At 37.6% G+C, this 12,806-nt stretch overlaps 2 long non-coding RNA genes across 7 annotated transcripts; one reads left to right on the forward strand and one right to left on the reverse strand.

The window, feature by feature from the left end:
* Positions 1 to 4,931, reverse strand: LOC149267750 (uncharacterized). Of its 6 annotated transcripts, XR_016271460.1 has the most exons (7): positions 3,996 to 4,931; positions 2,012 to 3,576; positions 1,855 to 1,889; positions 1,770 to 1,804; positions 1,506 to 1,720; positions 394 to 551; positions 1 to 315 (listed from the first exon to the last, which is right to left on the reverse strand). It is a non-coding gene; the product is annotated as an uncharacterized LOC149267750 (long non-coding RNA). The 6 variants fall into 6 exon arrangements; XR_016271459.1 differs by lacking the exon at positions 394 to 551 and having other exon boundaries at positions 1,859 to 1,889; XR_016271462.1 differs by having other exon boundaries at positions 1,506 to 2,550; positions 3,996 to 4,049; positions 4,160 to 4,931.
* Positions 4,932 to 8,068: 3,137 nt separating this feature from the next.
* LOC149267751 (uncharacterized) lies at positions 8,069 to 11,387 on the forward strand. The gene is made up of 2 exons (XR_016271465.1): positions 8,069 to 8,355; positions 8,420 to 11,387. It is a non-coding gene; the product is annotated as an uncharacterized LOC149267751 (long non-coding RNA).
* The last annotated feature ends 1,419 nt before the right edge of the window (positions 11,388 to 12,806 follow it).

A 12,806-nucleotide genomic window follows, 5' to 3' on the forward strand; every position in this document is an offset into this window, starting at 1 on the left:
TATTTATATTCAATTAAAGTTTTATTTTGCATGTATAGGCATACATGCAGTAAACAAATACTACAGTGCACTGACTAATATCAACACAAACGCACTTAACTAAACTAGCGGCACTACTCGATGTTTGGGACGCGGAGTCTTCTCAGCTACTTCTTCTTGTACCACTGGATGATATACTGCAAAGAAAAACAAAAATATTAAGTATCAACACTTTTATTTACATTTGCATAATTAACATAACCTTGCAGTTAGCTTGCTTTCACACACATCTCTGCCTTGTAGTGCACATACTCTCTTGTACTTGGTAGTAAGCTGCTGCAATTTGTAAAAAACAATGAATTAATTAATATTCAATTATTAATGCTTTTATTAGTATTCTTATTAGAAACATACTTTCCAGTTGCAATTTTGCAATTAATGCACTTCACTTTTCGCACCATATGCTTTTCAAACATATGTTTTGTCTTTGCATATCGATAGACAGGGATGCACAATCACTTTCACGATCGCACTTACGATGTATCTAATAAATTTTAACTAAATTAAATATGCTAAAATGAAATGAAAAACCTATTGAAAATCAAATATTGAAATGAAGACAACTATTACTATTAATTATATTACTCTTATACTACTAATACTATATTTAGCTTAAACAACCTATGGGGAAAATGACTAGACTTTGTCTTGAATTTTCTCATTCAATTGAATGGCGGCATTATGGCAGCTAATTGATCTGCGCATCTCATAGATGCAGCTGTAAATGAATTTAATTATATTAATTATCTCTACTTACATATTTATACTACTTATATTTGAATTATATTAATTATTACTACTTATATATATATATCTGTAATACTTATACTCTATCTTACTCATTAGTTTACAACTAGCAATTTAAGCATATCAATGTCATCTACTTCTGATCTGCTCTTTTATACGTACACATATATCACAATGGTGCACTGCTATCTTTTGTTGCGCTTGTGGCCATTTAAACTAATCATAGTTTCGCTAAATATCGACCGAATGTATATTTTTTAAAGTATCTTTTAGGCGCAATTTTAATTCTAAGAAAATACTATTGTCAAAGTATTGTATGAATAAAGAGCATCTCTATTTTCTCTTTTCCTCTTCATCTAGCTGCTGGACAGCTAATATGAATGAGACGAAAGGGAATATGAGATCATTAATGTGTGTTCTGTCAAGGCATACAAACAGAAAAATAAAAAGAAAATAATTAGTATGATTAGCTAAGTTAATTTAAGTTTTCCTATTGTTAGTTGTAAATATAGTTCTAAGTCACAATAGCTCTAAGTTCGCCATTCAAAATGATCGCACATCGATAACATTCATATATTACGATAGTAATGTCAATAAGCTTCTCAGCCCTGGCTGAGTAGTTCCCTAGCAACTCGAGCCCTGACTGCTCTGCGTAGCATGTTTTCAGGCGCCACTTAATTTCTAAACAAATGATACTAGGTATCGATTGAGATATTTACAGCCCGCGCCCTGCCATGCCTGGTGGTGGTGAGTGACAGGAGTGGGCAGCCCAGCCAATTGCTAGTTGGACGACAGCGAGATCGGTCGCGAGAGCGCAGCCGCCAGCAGGCACCTCACCTAGAAAATGCCAGACAGCCAGTGTATCCTACCAGTTGACTTGTCCAAATCCTGGATGCCCCAGATGATGCCGATGGATGCAGTTGATTTGCTGAATCTGTAATTGAACAGATTTCAGTAAATTGCCAATAATGATGTCCACTTACTTGCTTTGCCGATGGATGCAGTTGATTTGCTGAATCTGTAATTGAACAGATTTCAGTAAAATTGCCAATAATCATGACCACATACCTGCTTTGCCGATGGATGCAGTTGATTTGCTGAACCTGTAATTGAACAGATTTCAGTAAATTGTCAATAATGATGTAAACTTACCTGCTTCCTGCCACTAGAGGATCTGGTGATGCTGGTGCTAGTCTCCAGCAAACTCGAGATGCCTAATATTTACCATGTGTCGCTGGTCCACATTGCGGTGCCAGCAGCCATTCATCTTGTCCTGCATAATTTCCACCGATTATGCTGCCACTGACGGAAGCCGTCCGCCCCTGATGGTCCTGATGGTTTCCTCGCCTAGATGTCTCCTCACCTGTAAATAAAAAGAAAATAATTAGTATGATTAGCTAAGTTAATTTAAGTTTTCCTATTGTTAGTTGTAAATATAGTTCTAAGTCACAATAGCTCTAAGTTCGCCATTCAAAATGATCGCACATCGATAACATTCATATATTACGATAGTAATGTCAATAAGCTTCTCAGCCCTGGCTGAGTAGTTCCCTAGCAACTCGAGCCCTGACTGCTCTGCGTAGCATGTTTTCAGGCGCCACTTAATTTCTAAACAAATGATACTAGGTATCGATTGAGATATTTACAGCCCGCGCCCTGCCATGCCTGGTGGTGGTGAGTGACAGGAGTGGGCAGCCCAGCCAATTGCTAGTTGGACGGCAGCGAGATCGGTCGCGAGAGCGCAGCCGCCAGCAGGCACCTCACCTAGAAAAAAATGGTGTATCAAACTCAACTATTCCAAAACAGTTCATGTGATACATTCAATTCGACAAGTACAATATGATCATCAGAGTGTTGTCACAATTGCGGGTAATAATATTGACAACAAAACTAGCCATAGATATTTGGGCATACAGCTGGATAACAAACTGTTGTTAAAAACTCATATTAATAATATAATTGGCAAGCTTAGAACGAGAACTAAAGAATTAAAGTGGATAATTGGAGCTAGAAGTAAGCTGCCACTAAAACTTAAAATATTACTATATAAGCTGCTTATTGCGCCAATTTGGCAATATGCTCTACCTATATGGGGCGCGCTGATATGCGAGACCAGATTTAATAAGCTGCAAATAGCACAAAATAAAATACTTAGGGAAATAACTGGTGCACCGTGGTATGTCAGTAATAACACACTTCATATAGATCTGCAAGTAGACACTGTTGAAAGCATCTATAATAAACTGTGTTATAAATATGTGAGCCGGCTTCTTGCTCATCCCAATCCTGAGGCAAGACGAATTGGTAACTACCCGTGCATTCCGCAACGGCTGAAGTGGAAGCGTTACTCCGTGATGCTCAACAATCACTTGCAATCGGACATATTTAAGCGGAAATGGGAACTATTACAGGCCAAGCAGAGATGGGCACATGGTTGCATATATGATACTACTATCCCTTCTAATAATGCAGTTAACTCAAATCGGAACTTCAACTCATATCAGAATATCAGTTTTAGGCGGAACGATAGTTTCAGGCAAGATACTGGCTCCAGTCAAAATAATGGTTTCAATCAGGTCGTTGGCTACAGACAAAATTCCATTCCCAGTCGAAATATTGGCTCTAGTCGAGATGTCAATCTTATTCAAATCGACGGTTCCAGACAGGATGCTGGCTCCAGTTAAAATACTGGTTCCATACAGATTTTGAATCCCAAACAGATTGCCAATCCCGGAAGAGATGACGTTTCCTGGCCGGATGCAATTCTTAATCAAGAAATCTTTACATTCACTGAAACATAATTAAACAAACTACTTTTGTATTTCACTTCACATTCAATGTAACACTCACATTTGGGATCTACACACAGTAGGCGTCAACAAATTTACACAAAATTGATCAAATTACTTTTGTATGTCACTTCACATTTAATGTAACACTCATTTGGGATCTACACACAGTAGGCGTCAACAAATTTACACAAAATTTATCAAACTACTTTTGTATGTCACTTCACATCTAATGTAAAACTCACATTTGAGATCTACACACAGTAGGCGTCAACAAATTTACTATATTATACAGTAGTATAGCAGTAAATAAATAAATATAGTCAGTCAGTCTAGGGCACAGCCTTGAGCAGACCTGACTATTCAACCAAAAAAAAAAAAAAAAAAAAAAAAAAAAAAAAAAAAAAAAAAAAAACTCACCTGCTAGTCAGCTTGCAATTAATGCAATCCTGCTATATCCAGTATTGCGCCCGTCTGTATTCCGAATGACAGCAGCCACATAAATATAAAAAGATAATAATTAATTAATATTAATTATTAATATCATTAATTTCAATTATTTACTTGTTAATATTTAAACTTACCAATTAGCAGCATAAAATTTGCATTTAATGCAATTTTCAATCAGCTGTTTTTGTTTTGTTTTGATTATGCACCCCGATAGGCACAACGCCAGGGGTGCATCGTCACTTACTCAATTGCACTTGCGATATATCGAATGAATGTTAATGAAATCAAAACTGCTAAAATGAATTGTTAAACTATTTTTATTTAATTATCTATATTAATTATCATTTACTTTTTGTAATTTCAGCTAATTTTAGCTTGAGCCCGTATTGGAGAAAATGACCAGACTTTGTCTCGACTTTTCTCTATTATTCCAATTGGCCACTTGGGGCTATTTTTCTCTGTGCATCTTGTAGATGCTTATAAATGAAAAAAAAAAATTGAATTATATTAATTAATGCCATCTATTACTATTGTTAAACTTATATCTTACTCATCTAATTAGTCTATTGTAAGCTACTCAAGCACTTTATTGTTATTTTGAATTATCTTTAACTTGCTCTTTTTATTTGTATTTTGTAAAATTAAGCTGCACTGTTATTTTTGTGCACTTATGGCCATTTAAATTTAATCATTTAATGAAAAGTTTCGACAAATATAGTCCTTTTTAGTTTTAATTATCTCATAGGCGCTATTTATATTTATAAAAAAATGCTATTGTAAAGTATTAAATAAATAAAGAGTATCCCCGTACTCTTCCCCTCATCATGCAGCTGCAGGTCAGCTGTTCATGTACGAGAATGGGAAGAGGCGGAGATCACTAATGTGTGTTCTTTGTAGACATACGAACAGAAATATTAATTATTACTACTTATATATATATATCTATAATACTTATACTCTATCTTACTCATTAGTTTACAACTAGCAATTTAAGCATATCAATGTCATCTACTTCTGATCTGCTCTTTTATACGTACACATATATCACAATGGTGCACTGCTATCTTTTGTTGCACTTGTGGCCATTTAAACTAATCATAGTTTCGCTAAATATCGACCGAATGTATATTTTTTAAAGTATCTTTTAGGCGCAATTTTAATTCTAAGAAAATACTATTGTCAAAGTATTGTATGAATAAAGAGCATCTCTATTTTCTCTTTTCCTCTTCATCTAGCTGCTGGACAGCTAATATGAATGAGAGGAAAGGGAATAAGAGATCATTAATGTGTGTTCTGTCAAGGCATACAAACAGAAAAAGACCACAAACCATTAACTGGAAATATGACAACTAATTGCACCACTTATCTGACGAGCTGCCAAGATCCAGCGATGAAGATGATGACCATGTTGCTGCCAATCCATGTACCTGCAAAATAGAAATAAGTAGATTAAGTTGATGTTTAATGTTAAATGCTAATTTATTTCTCACTAATTGTAATTGTCTTTGTTTCACAAATGTCATTACGAATTAATATGCCAAAACTAAATTAAAAGCAACTACTGCAGCAACTAATGTACCAAATAAAAAACTAAATTCAAATAAAAACAAAAATTTTATCTACAACTTAAAAAGTGGTCATTCTGTGTGTGCATACGACTAAAAAAAAAAGTGTGACAAACTGAAACAAAATTGAAATAAAATAAATAAAATGAAATGAACTGAAAAGTGGCCATTTTCTATGTGCGTAGTTACATATTTACGTACATACAAACATAAAACAACACACAACTAGCAAGTTTCTATTTAAAACAAAATAAAACCAAAATTACAACATTAAACAACTACCAATGTGACAACTGCTACAACTTCTGTCGGTCCACCCGTCGATCCGTTTTACACTACACTACACTACACTACACTACACTACACTACACTACACTACACTACACTTCACTTCACTTCACTTGACTGCATGATCTGCTGATCCCCACCATGCCTGGATGACTGAAGAAATGCTGCAGCTGCTGCCCTTTATATAGGGCGACTGTCACTCAAATCCAAGATCGCACTCAAATTTTGAGTTCAGTGGCTCTGTCACTCTGTCATTTCGTCGCTATGTCAGTCAGTTGTACTGTTCGTCAATGACTTTGTCACTATGTCACTCGTTAATTTCGTCGCTCTGTAAATCAGTTCTACTGTTGTTCAGTGATTCTGTCACTCTGTCATTTCGTCCCTCTGTCAATCTTTCTGTTGTTCAGTGGCTCTGTCACTCTGTGATTTCGTCGCTTAGTCAGTCAGTTTTATTGTTGTTAAGTGACTCTGTCATTCTGTCACTCGGTCATTTCGTCCCTCTGACATTCAGTTGTACTGTTCGTCACTGACTCAGTCACTCTGTCGTTGTCTTTTCGTCGCTTAGTCAATCAGTCGTCCTGTTGTTCAGTGGTTCTGTCACTCTGCTATTTCGTCGCTTTGTCAGTCAGTTGTATTGTTGTTCAGTGACTGTCATTCTGTCACTCGGCCATTTTGTCGTTCTGTCAGTCAGTTCTACTGTTGTTCAGTGGCTCTGTCATTTTGTCGCTATGTCAGTCAGTTGTATTGTTGTTCAGTGGCTCTGTCACTGTGTCACTCTGTCATTTCGTCGCTCTGTCAGTCAGTCGTCCTGTTGTTCAGTGGCTCTGTCACTCTGTAAGTCAGTCGTCCTGTTGTTCAGTGGCTCTGTCACTCTGTAAATCAGTCGTCCTGTTGTTCAGTGGCTCTGTCACTCTGTCATTTCGTCGCTATGTCAGTCAGTCGTCGCTTTTTACAAAAGTGTTGGTAAGGGGGTGAACATCGGGGTGGGAGTAAATCAAAAAAAAAAAAAGCAATAAAGGTTTGGAGATATAATTTTATAACTGGTTTTCGATAAGGTTTTTTATCGATGAAAAAAGATCGGGATGAGTTATCGATTTTTAATGATAAACTCAATATCCGCGCTGTAATGACGGACATGTTAAAAAGAATTTGAAGTGTCTAGCTCTTATATCTTCTGTAATCGACGCGTTCATACATACAGACAGACAAACAGACGGACAGGCGGGCGGACAGATAGACGGATAGGGCCAAATCGACTCAGCTCGTCACCCTGATCAAGAATATATATACTTTATGGGGTCTGCCACGCCTCCTTCTGCCTGTTACATACATTTCAACAAAACCATTATGCCCTGATTTCACATTGAAAATGGGTTCAGGGTATAAAATATGCTGGAAAAATATTAGTTGCCAATAAATAAATCTGAAAAAATATAGCTGAAAAAAAAATCATTAATTAAACCTGAAACAAGTAAGAAGGCTCCAGTCGAGACTGCTCGACTGGGAGATACCCTAAACCCTCTAAGCTGATATTCTAATCATTCTGCACTTCTTTTATGCACACATACATACACATGCATCCACACGCACGCATAAGCCTGCGCTCTGCTAACTGCGCAGTAAGCAGCGACTGCGCTTGGGCTGCGCTGCAATGTGGGCAATATTATGAGAATTTATTTGTCAAATAATTTCTTTTGCAGACGTACGATCTTCATGAAACTTTGAGAGGGTAATCATAATGCTCAAATGTATGTACATTCCAAAGCACAAGTCCCTAGTGTTTGAAATTTTTTTTACAAATTGGGGGCGAAGGGGGCGTGGTATCCAAAATCTGTAAATTACAAAATCTTTGTATCCATTAACTTCATATACAACGCAAATTTGAAGTCTCCAGGTTTAATAGTATTCTAATGAGGCTGAAAAAACAAAATCAATTTTTCGATTATTCTCGATAAAAAAGTTATCGGATGATTTATCGAAAAAAATAAAGCAAACTCGTACTGCGTATGGTACACACGAGTATTCATGCCAAATTTCAGCTCTCTAGCTCTTGTAACTTCTGAGATCGACGCACTCATACGGACGGACGGACGGACAGGGCTATATCGACTCAGCTCATCGCGCTGATCAAGAATATATATACTTTGTGGGGTCTGCCACGCCTCCTTCTGCCCGTTACATACTTTTTCACAAAACCATTATACCCTGATTTCCCATTTTCAATGGGTTCAGGGTATAAAAATGCAGAAAAAATATAAGCTGTCATTAAATATGAAACAAAAATGTTTTTTCTCATATACTTACCTGATTGCCGATTGCTGATTAAAATGGGGGTCAACTAATCTGACAAGAAAAAAAAAAATTAAAAATTAAAAATAAAAAACACTCTTAAACACTTACCTGATTGCTGATGCCATTGGGGGCCCTCTAATCTGAAAAGAAAAAAGAAAATATTAAAAAACATGCCAAATCCTAAAGTAAAACATTACAAAACATATGGTATGCTTTACTAATAATATTTTCCACTTACCTCTGACATAGTTGGAAGGGTACGCGGCAGTCGGTGCATGCCAATGATTGATGTCAGTACCTCAGACACAGCCGGTCCGACTGTTGAGGCACACTGGCCACGCACAAGCGCATAAGGATGTCAATCTGGACGATGAGCTGCGCGGGACGCACGCCTACAACATATCCATAGATGACAACGATTCCAGCCGCTAACTGCAAAGAAACCACAAGCCATTAACTGGAAAGATGACAACTAATTGCACCACTTATCTGACGAGCTGCCACGATCCAGCGATGAAGATGATGACCATGTTGCTGCCAATCCATGTACCTGCAAAATAGAAATAAGTAGATTAAGTTGATGTTTAATGTTAAATGCTAATTTATTTCTCACTAATTGTAATTGTCTTTGTTTCACAAATGTCATTACGAATTAATATGTAAAAACTAAATTAAAAAGCAACTACTGCAGCAACTAATGTACCAATAAAAAACTAAATTCAAATAAAAACAAAAATTTTATCTACAACTTAAAAAGTGGCCATTCTGTGTGTGCATACGACTAAAAACAAAAGTGTGACAAACTAAAATAAAATTAACTGAAAAGTGGCCATTTTCTATGTGCATAGTTACATATTTACGTACATACAAACATAAAACAACACACAACTAGCAAGTTTCTATTTAAAACAAAATAAAACCAAAATTACAACATTAAACAACTACCGATGTGACAACTGCTACAACCTAAAATTAAATTTAAATAAAAATAACGAAAATAACACAACTTAAAAGTGTCCATTACATATGTGCGCACACACACATACACACATATACATAAATTTAATGAAAGTTAACGAGTTTTAAACCACATAAAACAAATCTAAAAGCAAATTAAACTAAATAAGTGTTAATCTACGTGTTAGTGTTGTTTTATATGTTAAATTTTAAATGTTAGTAATGTTAAACATATTAAAATAACTACTAAACGGCCACTAAGTACAAACAAAACAGACACAAACAAAGCTAATAAAACAAAGACTACAAATAATCAACAAAACTACCACAAAAACTACACACAACAAAACTATACAAGATGCCAAAAGACGCAAATAAATCATCGCCAATCTCGGTTGGCCGGGATGAAGACTTCGCCGCCGCCTACATTATGCCCAGCGCAGAGGAGCCGGACGCCGACAAGAGGATGGATAAATAAGAGGATGGATATTGGTGAGTACGCACTCCCTCTATTCCCCCCTCACCAATCACCCTTACATAAGGCGCCAAAAAAGGCGGCAAAAAAACGCGTCCTTTCGTCGCTCTGTCAGTCGTCCTGTTGTTCAGTGGCTCTGTCACTCTGTCATTTTGTCGCTCTGTCAGTCAGTCGTCCTGTTCTTCAGTGGTTCTGTCACTCTGTCAGTCAGTTGTAGTGTTCTTCAGTGGTTCTGTCACTCAGTCATTTCGTCGCTCTGTCAATCAGTTGTACTGTTCGTCACTGACTCTGTCATTCTGTCACTCGGCCATTTCGTCGCTCTGACAATCAGTTGTACTGTTCGTCACTGACTCTGTCACTCTGTCATTCTGTCGCTCTGACAATCAGTTGTACTGTTGTTCAGTGGCTCTGTCGCTCTGTCATTTCGTCACTCTGTCATTCAGTTGTACTGTTCTTCAGTGGCACTGTCGTTTTTTCGATTTGTTGCTCAGTCACTTCTGTCGGTCTGTCGGTCCGCCCGTCGATCCGTTTTACACTACACTACACTACACTACACTACACTACACTACACTACACTACACTACACTTCACTTCACTTCACTTCACTTCACTTCACTTCACTTGACTGCATGATCTGCTGATCCCCACCATGCCTGGATGACTGAAGAAATGCTGCAGCTGCTGCCCTTTATATAGGGCGACTGTCACTCAAATCCAAGATCGCACTCAAATTTTGAGCCCGTTGCATTTGAGCTTTAGTTGACTACTGGGTCTCTGCTGCTGCTTTCTAGCTTCGTGTTACTGAAATATAACTGACAAATGATTCAGTGGCTCTCTCACTCTGTCATTTTGTCGCTTTGTCAGTCAGTCGTCCTGTTGTTCAGTGGCTCTGTCACTGTGTCACTCTGTCATTTCGTCGCTATGTCAGTCAGTTGTACTGTTCGTCAATGACTTTGTCACTATGTCACTCGTTAATTTCGTCGCTCTGTAAATCAGTTCTACTGTTGTTCAGTGATTCTGTCACTCTGTCATTTCGTCCCTCTGTCAATCTTTCTGTTGTTCAGTGGCTCTATCACTCTGTGATTTCGTCGCTTAGTCAGTCAGTTTTATTGTTGTTAAGTGACTCTGTCACTTGGTCATTTCGTCGCTCTGACAATCAGTTGTACTGTTCGTCACTGACTCAGTCACTCTGTCGTTGTCATTTCGTCGCTTAGTCAATCAGTCGTCCTGTTGTTCAGTGGTTCTGTCACTCTGCTATTTCGTCGCTTTGTCAGTCAGTTGTATTGTTGTTCAGTGACTGTCATTCTGTCACTCGGCCATTTTGTCGTTCTGTCAGTCAGTTCTACTGTTGTTCAGTGGCTCTGTCATTTTGTCGCTATGTCAGTCAGTTGTATTGTTGTTCAGTGGCTCTGTCACTGTGTCACTCTGTCATTTCGTCGCTCTGTCAGTCAGTCGTCCTGTTGTTCAGTGGCTCTGTCACTCTGTAAGTCAGTCGTCCTGTTGTTCAGTGGTTCTGTCACTCTGTAAATCAGTCGTCCAGTTGTTCAGTGGCTCTGTCATTTCGTCGCTCTGTCAGTCAGTCGTCGCTTTTTACAAAAGTGTGGGTAAGGGGGTGAACATCGGGGTGGGAGTAAATTTTAACAAAAACCGAAATTGTATAAATTGCATATTGGAGACTCTAGCAATAAAGGTTTGGAGATATAATTTTATAACTGGTTTTCGATAAGGTTTTTTATCGATGAAAAAAGATCGGGATGAGTTATCGATTTTTAATGATAAACTCAATATCCGCGCTGTAATGACGGACATGTTAAAAAGAATTTGAAGTGTCTAGCTCTTATATCTTCTGTAATCGTCGCGTTCATACATACGGACAGACAAACAGACAGACGGATAGGACCAAATCGACTCAGCTCGTCACCCTGATCAAGAATATATATACTTTGTGGGGTCTGCCACGCCTCCTTCTGCCTGTAACATACATTTCAACAAATCCATTATACCCTGATTTCACATTGAAAATGGGTTCAGGGTATAAAAAATGATGGAAAAATATTAGTTGCCAATAAATAAATCTGAAAAAATATAGCTGAAAATAAAAATCATTAATTAAACCTGAAAAAAATGCAGAAAAAAATATAAGCTGCCATTAAATATAAAAAAAATTAAAAATAAACAAGCAAGAAAGCTCTAGTCGACACTACTCGACTACGAGATCCCCTGAACCCTTGGAGTAATAGATATTTCAATAATTTTTCGCGTCTATCAGCTTACACAAGAAACACGCACGCACACACACACACACACACACACACACACACACACACACACACACACACACACACACACACACACACACACACACACACACACACACACACACACACACACACACACACACACACACACACACGCATGCACGCACACACAGGCATACATACACACACACACACATACACATAACAATTACATACATATACACACACAGGCATAAACACGCATGGGCGGCAGTGAGCGCTTACTATGAGAACTTAATTGCTTAATAACTTTTGTGGACGTACGATCTTCATGAAACTTTCAGATTATGATTATAACATGGATATGCATGTAATAGCCAAAGCACAAGTCTCTAGTATTTGAAATACGCTTTTTACAAAAGTGAGGGTGAGGGGGTGAATTTAAGGGTGGGGGGTAAATTTTAACAAAAACCGAAATTGTATAAATTTCATATAAGCATACATTAAAAATTTGGAGACTCTAGCAATAAGGGTGTAGAAGATATAATTTTATAACTGGTTTTCGATAAGGTTTTTTATCGATAAAAAAAGATCGGGATGAGTTAGCGATTTTTAATGATAAACTTGATATGCGCGCTGTAATTACGGACATTTAAAAAAAAATTTGAAGTCTCTAGCTCTTATATCTTCTGAAATCGACGCGTTCATACATACGGACGGACGGACGGACGGACGGACGGACGGACGGACGGACGGACAGACAGACGGACAGGGCCAAATCGACTCAGCTCGTCGCCCTGATCAAGAATATATATACTTTGTGGGGTCTGCCACGCCTCCTTCTGCCTGTTACATACTTTTAACAAAACCATTATACCCTGATTTCCCATTTTCAATGGGTTCAGGGTATAAAAATACTCTTAAACACTTACCTGATTGCTGATGCCATTGGGGGCCCTCTAATCTG

The sequence above is a fragment of the Drosophila arizonae genome, unplaced genomic scaffold, assembly GCF_054131065.1.
Source record: "Drosophila arizonae isolate 15081-1271.41 unplaced genomic scaffold, UAZ_ARI_1.0 ARI_Backbone_107, whole genome shotgun sequence".
NCBI lineage: Eukaryota > Metazoa > Arthropoda > Insecta > Diptera > Drosophilidae > Drosophila > Drosophila arizonae.